Here is a 15,538-nt window from a genome sequence, read left to right as displayed (position 1 = left end):
CAAGGTGACCATAGCTTGCTTCATACCAACAATCTCCGTGGGATCGACCCTTACTCGCGTAAGGTTTATTACTTGGACGACCCAGTGCACTTGCTGGTTAGTTGTGCGAAGTTGTGCTTATGCCATGGTATTGTGCACCAAGTCTTTGGAGCCATTACCGGGGATTGTTCTGTGTAAAAATAGTGATCACAATTTCGTGCATCAAGTTTTTGGCGCCGTTACCGGGGATTGTTCGAGTATGGACAACTGACGGTTCATCTTGTTGCTTAGATTAGGTATTTTTTTTTCAGAATTCTTAAGAATGAATTCTAGTGTTTCAAGGTGATGTTCTTATCATCACCAAAGCTGATTGATCATCATCAATTTAGCTCTTGAATGCAATGTCCTGCTGAAGCTTAGCTAGCTATGTCTAATTCCTTTAGACTAAAGCTTTAGACTAACATTGCATGATTCCTGGAATTCTCATTAAGAATTTTGATACCTTTATTTTCTTTTCTACATAATTTTCGAAAAATCCAAAAAAAAAAATTACAAAATCATAAAAACAAAAAAAAAATATTCCTTGTTTAAGTCTAGTGTCTCATTTTAAGTTTGGTGTCAATTGCATGTTTCTGTTCTTCTTGCATTTTTCAAATTTATGCATGTGTCTTCATTTATCTTCAAGTTGTTCTTAATGATTTCCTTGTTTTGATCTTTGAATTCTATTGACTTGAGTGTTTTGTTATTTCTTATGTGCATTCTCATTTTGTTAGTGTCAATAGTATACAAACTGCTAAGTTTGGTGTCTTGCATGCATTGTTATTTGATTTTAGTTGCATTTTGATTATTCCTCATTATTAAAAATCCAAAAATATTTTTAATTTGTGTCTTTTCAAGTCAATAATACAGAGAATTAAAGATTCAGAACATACTGCAGAGGAATTATACAGAAAAAGCTGGGCATTCAAAAATGCCCAGTGAAGAAGACAGACTGGCGTTTAAACGCCAGCCAGGGTACCTGGCTGGGCGTTTAACGCCCAAAAGGATAGAGTTTTGGGCGTTAAACGCCAGAATGTGCACCATTCTGGGCGTTTAACGCCAGGATGGCACAAGGGGGAGGATTTTGTTTTCAAAATCAATTGTTTTTCAAGTTTTCAAAGTTTTTCAAAATCAAATCTTTTTCAAATCAAATCTTTTCAATCAAATGTTTTCAAAATCAATTTCTTTTCTTTTTCAAAGATACTAACAATTAATGATTTGATTGAACATTTTAAGTATGTTGCCTTTTCTGTTGAGAAAGGTTTAATGTTTGAATCATATCTTTTCTTGTTAGGCAAGTCATTAATTTTTAAAATCAAATCTTTTTAAAATTGTTTTCAAAATCATATATTTTCAATCATATCTTTTTTTAAAACCATAACTTTTCAATCATATCTCTTTAATCAAATCTTTTTCAAAATAGTTTTCAAATCATATCTTGTTGATTTCTAATTTCAAAAAATCTTTTTCAAAAATTACTTGATTTCTTTCTCACTCTTGATTTTCGAAAATTAATTAATTTTTTTTAAATGTTTTCAAAATATTTCACTTGATTTTCGAAAATTTCTTCCTCTCTTCTCACATCCTTCTATTTATGGACTAACACTATTCCTTAATGCAAAATTCGAACTCCATCTTCTTTGATAAGTTCGAATTTTCTACCTCTGTCTTCCATTTTTCTTTTCCTCTGACACCTCAAGGAATCTCTATACTGTGACATAGAGGATTCCATATTCTCTTGTTCTCTTCTCTTTCATATGAGCAGGAGCAGAGACAAAGGCATTCTTGTTGAAGCTGACCCTGAACCTGAAAGGACCTTGAAGCGAAAGCTAAGAGAAGCTAAGGCACAACTCTCTGTAGAGGACCTAACCGAATTCTTCAAAGAAGAAAAACACATGGCAGCCGAAAACAACAACAATGCCAACAATGCAAGGAAGGTGCTGGGTGACTTTACTGCACCTACTCCCGACTTCTATGGGAGAAGCATCTCTATCCCTGCCATTGGAGCAAACAACTTTGAGCTTAAGCCTCAATTAGTTTCTCTAATGCAACAGAATTGCAAGTTCCATGGACTTCCATTGGAAGATCCTCATCAGTTCTTAGCTGAATTCCTGCAAATATGTGACACTGTCAAGACTAATGGGGTTGACCCTGAGGTCTACAGACTTATGCTATTCCCTTTTGCTGTAAGAGACAGAGCTAGGACATGGTTGGACTCACAACCTAAAGAAAGCCTGGACTCTTGGGAAAAGCTAGTCAATGCCTTCTTGGCAAAGTTCTTTCCACCTCAAAAATTGAGTAAGCTTAGAGTGGAAGTCCAAACCTTCAGACAGAAGGATGGAGAATCCCTCTATGAAGCTTGGGAAAGATACAAACAATTGATCAGAAAATGTCCTTCTGACATGCTTTCTGAATGGAGCATCATAGGTATTTTCTATGATGGTCTCTCTGAACTATCCAAGATGTCTTTGGATAGCTCTGCTGGAGGATCTCTTCATTTGAAGAAGACGCCTGCAGAAGCTCAAGAGCTAATTGAAATGGTTGCAAATAACCACTTCATGTACACTTCTGAAAGGAATCCTGTGAACAATGGGACTAATCAGAAGAAAGGAGTTCTTGAGATTGACATTCTGAATGCCATATTGGCTCAGAATAAAATATTGACTCAACAAGTCAATTTGATTTCTCAAAGTCTGTCTGGAATGCAAAATGCACCAAGCAGTACTAAGGATGCTTCATCTGAAGAAGAAGCTTATGATCCTGAGAACCCTTCAATGGAAGAGGTGAATTACTTAGGAGAACCCTATGGAAACACCTATAATTCTTCATGGAGAAATCACCCAAATTTCTCATGGAAGAATCAAGAGAGACCTCAACAAGGTTTCAACAACAACAATGGTGGAAGAAACAGGTTTAGCAATGGCAAGCCTTTTCCATCATCTTCTCAGCAACAGACAGAGAATGCTAAATAGAACCCCTCTGACTTAGCAACCATGGTCTCTGATCTAATCAAGACCACTCAAAGTTTCATGACTGAAACAAGGTCCTCCATTAGGAATTTGGAGGCACAAGTGGGACAGCTGAGCAAGAAAATTACTGAACTCCCTCCAAGTACTCTTCCAAGCAATACAGAAGAAAATCCAAAAGGAGAGTGCAAGGCCATCAACATGGCCGAATTTGGAGAGGAAGGAGAGGAAGTGAACGCCACTGAGGAAGACCTCAATGGGCGTGCACTAGCCTCCAATGAGTTCCCTAATGAGGAACCATGGGAATCTGAGGCTCAAAATAAGACCATAGAGATTCCATTGGACTTACTTCTGCCTTTCATGAGCTCTGATGAGTATTCTTCCTCTGAAGAGGATGAGTATGTCACTGAAGAGCAAGTTGCTAAATACCTTGGAGCAATCATGAAGCTAAATGACAAGTTATTTGGAAATGAGACTTGGGAGGATGAACCTCCTTTGCTCACCAAAGAACTGGATGACTTGTCTAGGCAGAAATTATCTCAAAAGAGACAAGATCCTGGGAAGTTTTCCATACCTTGCACCATAGGCACCATGACCTTCAAGAAGGCTCTGTGTGACTTAGGGTCAAGTGTAAACCTCATGCCTCTCTCTGTAATGGAGAAGCTAGGGATCTTTGAGGTACAAGCTGCAAGAATCTCACTAGAGATGGCAGACAACTCAAGAAAACAAGCTTATGGACTTGTAGAGGATGTTTTGGTGAAGATTGAAGACCATTACATCCCTGCTGATTTCATAGTCCTAGAGACTGGGAAGTGCATGGATGAAACCATCATCCTTGGCAGACCCTTCCTAGCCACAGCCAAGGCTGTGATTGATGTTGATAGAGGTGAACTGATCATTCAAGTGAATGAAGAATCCTTTGTGTTCAAGGCTCAAGGATATCCCTCTGTCACCATGGAGAGGAAGCATGAAGAGCTTCTCTCAACTCAGAGTCAAGCAGAGCCCCCACAGTCAAACTCTAAGTTTGGTGTTGGGAGGCCACAACCAAACTCTAAGTTTGGTGTTGAACCCCCACATTCAAACTCTAAGTTTGGTGTTGGGAGGTTCCAACATTGCTCTGAGAAAATATGAGGCTCCATAAGAGCCCTCTGTCAAGCTACTGACATTAAAGAAGCGCTTGTTGGGAGGCAACCCAATGTTATATTTTATCTATTTTCTTTTGTTATTTTATGTTTTTTGTAGGTTGATGATCATAAGAAGTCACAAAATCAATTGAAAAAGCAAAAACAGAATGAAAAACAGGAAGAAAAACAGCACACCCTGGAGGAAGAACCTACTGGCATTTAAACGCCAGTAAGGCTAGCAGTTGGGCGTTTAACGCCCAGTCTAGCACCATTCTGGGCGTTTAACGCCAGAAAGGGGCACCAGACTGGCATTAAACGCCAGAAAAGGGCAAGAACCTGGAGTTAAACGCCAGAAAGGGGCACCAGCCCGGCATTTAACGCCAGAAATGGCTCAAAACGTGATTTTGCATGCCATTTGGTGCAGGGATGACTTTTCCTTGACACCTAAGGATCTGTGGACCCCACAGGATCCCCACCAACCCCACCACTCTCTCTTTTCTTCACCCATTCACCACTCACCTCCATCCTTCATAAAACCTCACCATTCAAATTCAAACCACTTCCCCACCCAAACCCACCCATAATGGCCGAAACACAAAGCCATTCCCTTCTTCCTCATCCCTTCTTCTTCTACTCTCTTCTTTCTTCTTTTGCTCGAGGACGAGCAAACCTTTTAAGTTTGGTGTGGTAAAAGCATTGCTTTTTGTTTTTCCATAACCATTTATGGCATTCAAGGCCGGAGAAACCTCTAGAAAGAGGAAAGAGAAGGCAAAAGCTTTCACCTCCGAGTCATGGGAGATGGAGAGATTCACCTCAAGGGATGCACTTTCCTCCACAAGACTATTGGGAGCAAATCAACACCTCCCTAGGAGAATTGAGTTCCAACATGGGACAACTAAGGGTGGAGCACCAAGAACACTCCATTCTCCTCCATGAAATTAGAGAAGATCAAAGAATCATGAGAGAGGAGCAACAAAGACAAGGAAGAGACATTGAGAAGCTCAAGCACTCCATAGGATCTTCAAGAGGAAGAACAAAGCCGCCATCACTAAGGTGGACCCGTTCTTTAATTTCCTTGTTCTTTATTTTCCTGTTTTTCAAATTTTTATGCTTATGTTTATCTATGTCTGTGTCTTATGATCATTAGTGTCTTAGTGTCTATGCCTTAAAGTTATGAATGTCCTATGAATCCATCACCTTTCTTAAAAGAAAATTGTTTTTATTACAAAAGAACAAGAAGTACAGGATTTCGAATTCATCTTTAAAACTAGCTTAATTAGTTTGATGTGGTGACAATACTTTTTGTTTTCTGAATGTATGCTTGAACAGTGCATATGTCTTTTGAATTTGTTGTTCATGAATGTTAAAATTGTTGGCTCTTGAAAGAATGATGAAAAAGGAGACATGTTACTGAGGATCTGAAAAATCATAAAAATGATTCTTGAAGCAAGAAAAAGCAGTGAATACAAAAAAGAGAGAAGCAAGCGAAAAAAAAAAACGAAAAAGGGGAGAAAAAGAAAAAGAAAGAAAAAGAAAGAATAAGTTGTCATCCAAGGCAAAAAGAGTGTGCTTAAGAACCCTGGACACCTCTAATTGGGGACTCTAGCAAAGCTGAGTCACAATCTGAAAAGGTTCACCCAATTATGTGTCTGTGGCATGTATGTATCCGGTGGTAATACTGGAAGACAGAGTGCTTTGGGCCACGGCCAAGACTCAATAAGTAGCTGTGTTCAAGAATCATCATACTTAACTAGGAGAATCAATAACACTATCTGGATTCTGAGTTCCTAAAGAAGCCAATCATTCTGAATTTCAAAGGATAGAGTGAGATGCCAAAACTGTTCGGAGGCAAAAAGCTACTAGTCCCGCTCATCTAATTTGGAGCTAAGTTTCATTGATAATTTGGAGTCTATAGTATATTCTCTTCTTTTTATTTTATTTGATTTTCAGTTGCTTGAGGACAAGCAACAATTTAAGTTTGGTGTTGTGATGAGCGGATAATTTATACGCTTTTTGGCATTGTTTTTAGTATGTTTTTGGTAGTTTGAGTTGAGTTTTTAGTATATTTTTATTAGTTTTTAGTTAAAATTCACTTTTCTGGACTTTACTATGAGTTTGTGCGTTTTTCTGTGATTTCAGGTATTTTCTGGCTGAAATTGAGGGACCTGAGCAAAAATCTGATCCAGAGACTGAAAAGGACTGCAGATGCTGTTGGATTCTGACCTCCCTGCACTCGAAGTGGATTTTCTGGAGCTACAGAAGCCCAATTGGCGCGCTCTCAACGGCGTTGAAAAGTAGACATCCTGGGCTTTCCAGCAATATATGATAGTCCATACTTTGCCCAAGATTTGATGGCCCAAACCGGCGTTCAAAGTCACCCTCAGGAATTCCAGCGTTAAACGCCGGAACTGGCACCAAAATGGGAGTTAAACGCCCAAACTGGCATAAAAGCTGGCGTTTAACTCCAAGAAGAGTCTCTACACGAAAATGCTTCATTGCTCAGCCCAAGCACACATCAAGTGGGCCCGAAAGTGAATTTTTATGTCATTTACTCATCTTTGTACACCCTAGGCTACTAGTTTTCTATAAGTAGGACCTTTTACTATTGTATTTTCATCTTGGTTCTTCTGGTTCCCTCTTTGGGGCCGAAACCAATGATCACTTTTGTTCTTATGTATTTTCAACGGTGGAGTTTCTACACACCATAGATTAAGGTGTGGAGCTCTGCTGTACCTCGAGTATTAATGCAATTACTATTGTTCTTCTATTCAATTCCGCTTGTTCTTTGTCCAAGATATCACTTGTTCTTCAACTTGATGAATGTGATGATCCGTGACACTCATCATCATTCTCACTTATGAACAAAGTGACTGACAACCACTCTTGTTCTACAAGCATACGAGGCTTAGTGAATATCTCTTGGATTCCTGATACACGATGCATGGTTGATCGCCTGACAACCGAGTGCTCGCCTGACAAACGAGCCAGCCATTCCGTGAGATCAGAGTCTTCGTGGTATAGGCGAGAACTGATGGCAGCATTCAAGAGAATCCGGAAGGTCTAACCTTGTCTGTGGTATTCTGAGTAGGATTCAATGATTGAATGACTGTGACGTGCTTCAAACTCCTAGCAGGCGGGGCGTTAGTGACAGACGCAAAAGAATCGATGGATTTTATTCTGGCCTGACCGAGAACCGACAGCTGATTACCCATGCTGTGACAGAGCATAGGCAACGTTTTCACTGAGAGGATGGGAGGTAGCCACTGACAACGGTGAAACCCTACATGAGCTTGCCATGGAAAGGAGTAAGAAGGATTGGATAAAGACTGTAGGAAAGCAGAGAGACGGAAGGGAAGGCATCTTCATACACTTATCTGAAGCTCTCACCAATGATATACATAAGTATCTCTATCTTTATCTTTATGCTTTATTCATCATCTATACCCATTTGAGTCTGCCTGACTGAGATTTACAAGGTGACCATAGCTTGCTTCATACCAACAATCTCCGTGGGATCGACCCTTACTCGCGTAAGGTTTATTACTTGGACGACCCAGTGCACTTGCTGGTTAGTTGTGCGAAGTTGTGCTTATGCCATGGTATTGTGCACCAAGTCTTTGGAGCCATTACCGGGGATTGTTCTGTGTAAAAATAGTGATCACAATTTCGTGCATCAATGGGGCAACAAACAAGTCATCCACACAACCTTTTGAAGGAGCTCATCAATTGTAGCAACCCATCCACCCTGCTCTCCTTTGCATGCACCGAGGACGGTGCAAACTTTTAAGTGTGGGGAGGTCGTCCGACCGTTCGGCGATCTTGGGTGACAAACTTCTAATCCCAACACTTTTGCATTTTATTTTAGGTTTTTAGGATTCTTATTGCATATATATACACAATAAGCTTAGTCAAAATAATGAAAATTTTCAAGATTTCTATCTATAGGGCACCTTAATTGATTTGAGTAAAAAAACTTTTCATAGAACTTGCTTGAATTATATATATTGTGGATCATATTTTTGAGCTAAGAACACAAGCAAGTGAGATTTGAGCCTAATTGTGTGGTTACATCCTATAACCACTTATTTTTCCTTCTTGTGTGCATTGCTCTCTTTCTATGATTGTAATCTTTGATTTGTTTGATTCTTTATGTCCATTATTTTGTGTATTCATGCATTTATATGATTGAGGCCATCATTTCATTGAGCTTACTTACCCAAATAGCCTTACCTTTTATCTTCCTTTGTTAGCCATATTTGAGCCTACGATTAACCCACTTTGTTCTTAATTTAGCTCATTACAAGCCTTAAAGCGAAAAACAATAAATGTCCTTAATTTGGATCTTTGATTGGCTTAGGCTAGTGTGTGCGTGTATCATTCAAGTGTGGGAACCTTGGGACATTGGGTGAATAAAATGGTAGTTTTGTATTATTAATAGAAATATTGGAAATTGGGTATGTACTCATGTATTGATTAAATGTATAGACCTTATGCATTGATGCTCTTGTATATAAAAAAAATGAGAAAAAGAAAAGAAAAAAAAAAAGAAGAAAAAAAGTAATATGGAAAAGAAAAAAAAAATAGAAAAAAAAGAAAGAAAAAGAAGAAAAATAATAAGAAGGGGACAAAATGCCCCAAATCAAAGTATAGTCCAATAAAATCAATGCATAGGTGTTGTGAAATTAAAAAGGAATACATGAGTATGTGAAAGAGTGAAAAAATGGGTAGTTAGGTTAGAATTTAATTGTATAGGATGTCATAGGTTAGGTGGGAAGTTTAAGCTTATCAAAGATTCAAATTTCAAACTCACTTAACCAAATATGCATCCTACCTTGACCCTAACCCCATTACAACCTATGAAAAGACCTCATGATATATGTATGCATGCATGAAATATTTGTTGATTGTGAGATGAAAAACAAATCTTGGAAAGCATGATTAGGGGAGAATTGAGAGAATCGACCCTAAACACTTGAGCGAATAGAGTGCAAACACTTCTGGTGAGGGTTCGATGCTCAATTACATGTTTTCACCTATGATCATCTCTTCATGCAAGTTTGTAAAAATATTTAATAACTCAATTCAATTGTGGATTAGACTTGCTAATCCTTAGCCCTTGTGCTTATATATGCTTCTTGGGAATTGATTTATTTTGACCAAGCAATTGCATTCATGTAGATAGTTGCATATAGGTAGATTGCATTTAGTTAGTTTTCATTGAATAAATGTTGATCCCTTTGCTTTCTCTTGGTTTAAGCATGAGGACATGCTTGGTTTAAGTGTGGGGAGGTTGACAAACCCCAATTTGACGGTTTGTCTTGTATTGATTTTAGGGGATTTTATAACCTTTTACCCACATTTATTCAATGAAATAGCATGGTTTTATAACTTCTCCTTTAATTGTGCTTAAGAGTGAAAACATGCTTTTTAGGACTTAAAATAGCTAAATCTAATTCTCCTTGATTCCATTAGATGCCTTGATATGTTTGTTAAGTGATTTAAGATTTAGGAGGCAAAGATTGGATCAAGGGAATGAAGAAAGAAAGCATGAAAAGTTGGAGAACTCATGAAGAAATGAAAGAACCGGAAAGCTGTCAAGCCGACCTCTTCGCACTTAAACGACCATAACTTGAGCTACAGAGGTCCAAATGATGCGGTTCCAGTTGGGTTGGAAAGCTAACATCCGGGGCTTTGCAACGATATAAGATTTGCCATAGTTGCTACACGTATGGTGGCGCGCACGCGCATAGTACGCGCACGCGCCGTTGCTGCCTCTGGTTCACTTAATGCAACATGTGGCCAACGATTTTAGAAGCCTTGTGGGCCCAATCCAACTCATTTCTGATGCTATTTAAGCCAAGGATTGAAGAGGGATGAGGCATCTAGTTACCATTAGTTTAGTTTAGTAGTTAGGAGTAGTTTCTAGAGAGAGAAGCTCTCACTTCTCTCTAGAATTAGGATTAGGATTAGGTTTAGTTCTTAGATCTAGATTTTAATCTTTGCTTTCTTCTACTTCTACATCTCAATTCCTTGTAGTTACATTCATTCTTCTTCCACTCTTTTATTGTAATTTCCTTTATGTTGTTCTTATATTTTGTTGTAGATCTAGTATTGTTCCTTCTACATTCTTCCAATTCAATAAGAGGTAATTCATAATAAATGTGTCTTCTTTGCTTTTCTATTGTTGATCTCTTATTTTTGTAGTTGTAGATTCCTTTAATTCTTGCAATTTATGTTGATTACTTTTATTGCACTCTATGTGTTTGTTGAAATGCCTCTTCTAGATATAGTATAGATTTTTGTTCCTCTTGGCCTAGGTAGAGTAATTAGTGACACTTGAGTTATCTAATTCCTTTGTTGATTGATAATTGGAGAGATTGCTAATTGGTTTGGAGTGTACTAAAGCTAGTCTTTCCTTGGGAGTTGGCTAGGACTTGTGGCTCAAGTCAATTCATCCACTTGACTTTCCTTTCTTTAGTAAGGGTTAACTAAGTGGTAGCAATGAACAATTCTCATCACAATTGAGAAGGATAATTAGGATAGAACTTCTAATTCTCATATCTTGCCAAGAGCTTTGTTAGTTGTTAGTTTATTTTCTTTGCCATTTATATTTCTTGTCCAAAATCTTAAAAACCCCAATTATAACTCACAACCAATAACAAGACACTTTATTGTAATTCCTAGGGAGAACGACCCGAGGTTTGAATACTTCGGTTTATAAATTTTAGGGGTTTGTACTAGTGACAAACAAATTTTTGTATGAGAGGATTATTGTTGGTTTAGAGACTATACTTCGACGAGATTTCATTTGTAAAATTCTAAACCGTCAAAAATCCATTCGTCAAAATGGCGCCGTTGCCGGGGAGAATATATTGGAGGTGGTTCATCTTGGTAATAATGTGGAGGAGGTGGCTCTTGAAAATATTGATGTTGGAATGGTGGTGGCTCTATGTATGGTTCATATGGCTCATATGGTTGTTGGTAGGATGGATATGGATTAGGGTCATATGAAGGTGGTTGGTGAAAAGAGGCTTGTGAGTGTGGTTGGGGGCCATGTTGAGGATATGATTCATAGGCATATGGTGGTGGTTCTTGAAAATCACAAGGAGATTCACCATAGCCATTGGATTGGTATGCATCATAGAATGGCTCTTCTTCATAGTGCATTGGTGGGGGTTGTTGCCATGAGGATTGTTCATATGCATATGGCTCCTCCCACCTTTTGTTATCCCATCCTTGATACACATCCTCATTGTAGCTCTCATCACCTACAACATAATTGTAATCACACTCATAGCCAAAATGAGAATTCATGGTGAAAAGAGAAAACAAAAATCAAAAGCTAATAGAAAATAAGAGAAACAAAATTCTACAAATATCAAACAAAGCATAAAAACAAGATATTCACACTATTCACATATGTACAATAACCAATAACATAACACCATTGCAATTCCCCGGCAACGGCGCCATTTTGACGTTTGGATTTTTGATAGTTTAGAATTTCTCAAATAAAATCTCGTCGAAGTATAGTTTCTAAACCAAGCAATAATCCTTTCGTACAAAAAGTTGTTTGTCACTAAAACAAACCCCTAAATTTATAAACCGAAGTATTCAAACCTCGGGTCGTTCTCCATAGGAATTACAATAAAGTGTCTTGTTATTGGTTTGAGTTGTTTTGGGGTTTTGATAAGAAGCATGAAAGATAAATGGCAAGAAAGTAAACTAACAACTATAAAAGGCTCTTGGCAAGGTATGAAAATTAGAAGTTCTATCCTAATTATCCTTCTCAATTGTGATGAGAATTGTTCATTGCTACCACTTAGTTAACCCTTACTAAAGAAAGGAAAGTCAAGTGGATGAATTGACTTGAGCCACAAGTCCTAGCCAACTCCCAAGGAAAGACTAGCTTTAGTGCACTCCAAACCAATTAGCAATCTCTCCAATTATCAATCAACAAAGGAATTAGATAACTCAAGTGTCACTAATTACTCTACCTAGGCCAAGAGGAACAAAAATCTATACTATATCTAGAAGAGGCATTTCAACAAACACATAGAGTGCAATAAAAGTAATCAACATAAATTGCAAGAATTAAAGGAATCTACAACTACAAAAATAAGAGATCAACAATAGAAAAGCAAAGAAGACACATTTATTATGAATTACCTCTTATTGAATTGGAAGAATGTAGAAGGAACAATACTAGATCTACAACAAAATACAAGAACAACATAAAGGAAATTGCAATAAAAGAGTGGAAGAAGAATGAATGTAACTACAAGGAATTGAGATGTAGAAGTAGAAGAAAGCAAAGATTAAAATCTAGATCTAAGAACTAAACCTAATCCTAATCCTAATTCTAGAGAGAAGTGAGAGCTTCTCTCTCTAGAAACTACTCCTAACTACTAAAACTAGGACTAATGGTAACTAACATCTAAAGTATGAAAAGTGTATGAAAAGTATGTTGATTCTCCTTCAATCCTTGGCTTAAATAGTAACAGAAATGAGTTGGATTGGGCCCACAAGGCTTCTAAAATCGCTGGCCACATGTTGCTTTAAGTGAACTAGGTGGCAGCAACGGTGCGTGCGCGTACTTTGCGCGTGCGCGCCACCATACGTGTAGCAACTATGACAAATCTTATGTTGTTTCGAAGCCCCGGATGTTAGCTTTCTAACCCAACTGGAACCGCATCATTTGGACCTCTGTAGCTCAAGTTATGGTCGTTTAAGTGCGAAGAGGTCGGCTTGACAGCTTTCCGGTTCTTTCATTTCTTCATGAGTTCTCCAACTTTTCATGCTTCTTTCTTCATTCCCTTGATCCAATATTTGCCTTCTAAATCTGAAATCACTTAGCAAACATATCAAGGCATCTAATGGAATCAAGAAGAATTAAATTTAGCTATTTTAAGTCCTAAAAATCATGTTTTCACTCTTAAGCACAATTAAAGGAGAATATACAAAACCATGCTACTTCATTGAATAAATGTGGGTAAAAGGTGATAAAATCCCCTAAATTCAATACAAGATAAACCTTCAAATTGGGGTTTGTCAACCTCCCCACACTTAAACCAAGCATGTCCTCATGCTTAAGCCAAGAGAAAGCAAAGGGATCAACATTTATTCAATGAAAACTAACTAAATGCAATCTACCTATATGCAACTATCTACATGAATGCAATTGCTTGGTCAAAATAAATTAATTCCCGAGAAGCATATATAAGCACAAGGGCAAAAGGTATTAACAACCGTGCCAAACCACAATTGAATTGAGCTATTAAATATTTTTACAAACTTGCATGAAAGGAGATGATCATTGGTGGAAACATGTAATTGAGCATCAAACCCTCACCGGATGTGTTTGCACTCTATTCGCTCAAGTGTTTAGGGTTGATTCTCTCAATTCTCTCCTAATCATGCTTTCTAAGATTTGTTCTTCTTCTAACAATCAACAAATATTTCATGCATGCATACATATATCATGAGGTCTTTTCATAGGTTGTAATGGGGCTAGGGTCAAGGTTGGATGCATATTTGGTCAAGTGAGCTTAAAATTTGAATCTTTGATAAGCTTAGACTTCCCACCTAACCTATGACATCCTATACAATTAAGTTCTAACCTAACTACCCATTCTTCACTTTATCACATACTCATGCATTTTCTTTTCATTTCACAACACTTATGCATTGATTTTATTGAGCTACACTTTGCTTTGGGGCATTTTGTCCCCTTTTTATTTCTTTCTTTTTCTTCTTTTTTTTCTTTCTTTTTTCTATTTTTTTTCTTTTCCATATTATTTTTTTTTCTTTTTCTTTTGTTTTTCTCATTTTTTTTATATACAAGAATCTCAATGCATAAGGTTTTACATTTGATCAATACATGAGTATGTACCCAATTTCCAATATTTTCAATAACAATACAAAATTACCCTTTTATTCACCCAATGTCCCAAGATTCCCACACTTGAATGGTACTCACACACACTAGCCTAAGCTAATCAAAGATCCAAATAAGGACTTTTATTGTTTTCCGCTTTAAGGCTTGTAATGTGCTAAATTAAGAACAAAGTGGGTTAATCGTAGGCTCAAATATGGCTAACAAAGGAATATAAAAGGTTGGCTATTTGGATAAGTGAGTTGAATGAAATGATGGCCTCAATCATATAAATGCATGAATACACAAAATAATGGACATAAAGAATCAAACAAATCAAAGATTACAATCATAGAAAGAGAATAATGCACACAAGGAGGAAAAATAAGTGGTTATAAGATGTAACCACACCATTAGGCTCGAATCTCACTTGCTTGTGTTCTTAGCTCAAAACATGATCCACAAGATATATAATTCAAGCAAGTTCTATGAAAAGTTCTCACTCAAATCAATTGGTGCCCTATAGATAGAAATCTTGAAAATTTTCATTATTTTGACTAAGCTTATTGTGTTTACATATATGCAATAAGAATCCTAAAAACCTAAAATGAAATGCAAAAGTGTTAGGATTAGAAGTTTGTCACCCAAAATCGCCGAACGGTCGGACGACCTCCCCACACTTAAAAGTTTGCACCGTCCTCGGTGCATACAAAGGAGAGCAAGGTGGGCGGGTTGCTACAATTGATGAGCTCCTTCAAAAGGTTGTGCGGATGACTTGTTTGTTGCCCCATTTAGAAACTTTCCTTTTCTTCCGTATTGGTGGCCAACCCAAAAGGAAAGAAAGAAAGAAAATTAAGCCTATAACAAAGATATCAAGGCAATTAGAACATAGGCGGGGGCTAATGCCAACTAAGAGTAAGGTTCTCACAACATGTTAGCTACGCATGTAAGTGAGAAAACAATATAAGCTAATGGCATATTAACTAATACTTGATGCAAGAGTAAAATCGAAGCATGAAGAGCATATGGCATATCAAGTTCACATAAGAAGAAGTGGGTCATGAAAGACAATATGAGGTCATATCAATGCACAAAGACATAAGAGTCATACAAGATGAAGCATTGATTTAAAAGTTTCATCACCCAACAATATCAAACAAGTCAAGAGGCACCAAAATAATGCAAGAATTTCTCAACAATTGAGTGTAAGAATCCAACACCATTATTGAAATGACTAAAAAAAACGAAAACATGCTACAAAAACTAAATGAAAATGGGAAGAGTAGAAGTATGCGAATGTGATAAGCAAAAGAAAATGGAAGATGAGAAAAAAAACTCTTTTTTTTTTTTTTACCGACGCGTGCGCGTCATGCGTGCTTACGCGTCGATGTGCATATTGGTTGAAGGACGCGTATGCGCCAAGTGCGCGCACGCGTGCGTCGAGTTAGGCCGGAGGCATAGTGTCGGCCCAAAAGTGGCACAACTCTCGGGTAGAAGTACCGGGAGTGCAGATTGTGCAAGCGATGCGCGCGCGCACAGTGCGCGTGCGCGTGCAT

The 15,538-nt window shown here is 37.7% G+C and overlaps 1 non-coding gene across 1 annotated transcript; it reads right to left on the bottom strand.

The window, feature by feature from the left end:
• Positions 1–2,318: 2,318 nt before the first annotated feature.
• Positions 2,319–2,426, bottom strand: LOC130972695 (small nucleolar RNA R71). The gene has a single exon (XR_009083859.1). It is a non-coding gene; the product is annotated as a small nucleolar RNA R71 (small nucleolar RNA).
• Between the last annotated feature and the right edge of the window lie 13,112 nt (positions 2,427–15,538).

This window comes from Arachis stenosperma, chromosome 3 (genome assembly GCF_014773155.1).
Source record: "Arachis stenosperma cultivar V10309 chromosome 3, arast.V10309.gnm1.PFL2, whole genome shotgun sequence".
NCBI classification, from domain to species: domain Eukaryota; kingdom Viridiplantae; phylum Streptophyta; class Magnoliopsida; order Fabales; family Fabaceae; genus Arachis; species Arachis stenosperma.
The sequence above is the reverse complement of the archived record's forward strand: the minus strand, read 5'-3'. Positions and strand labels throughout refer to the sequence as shown.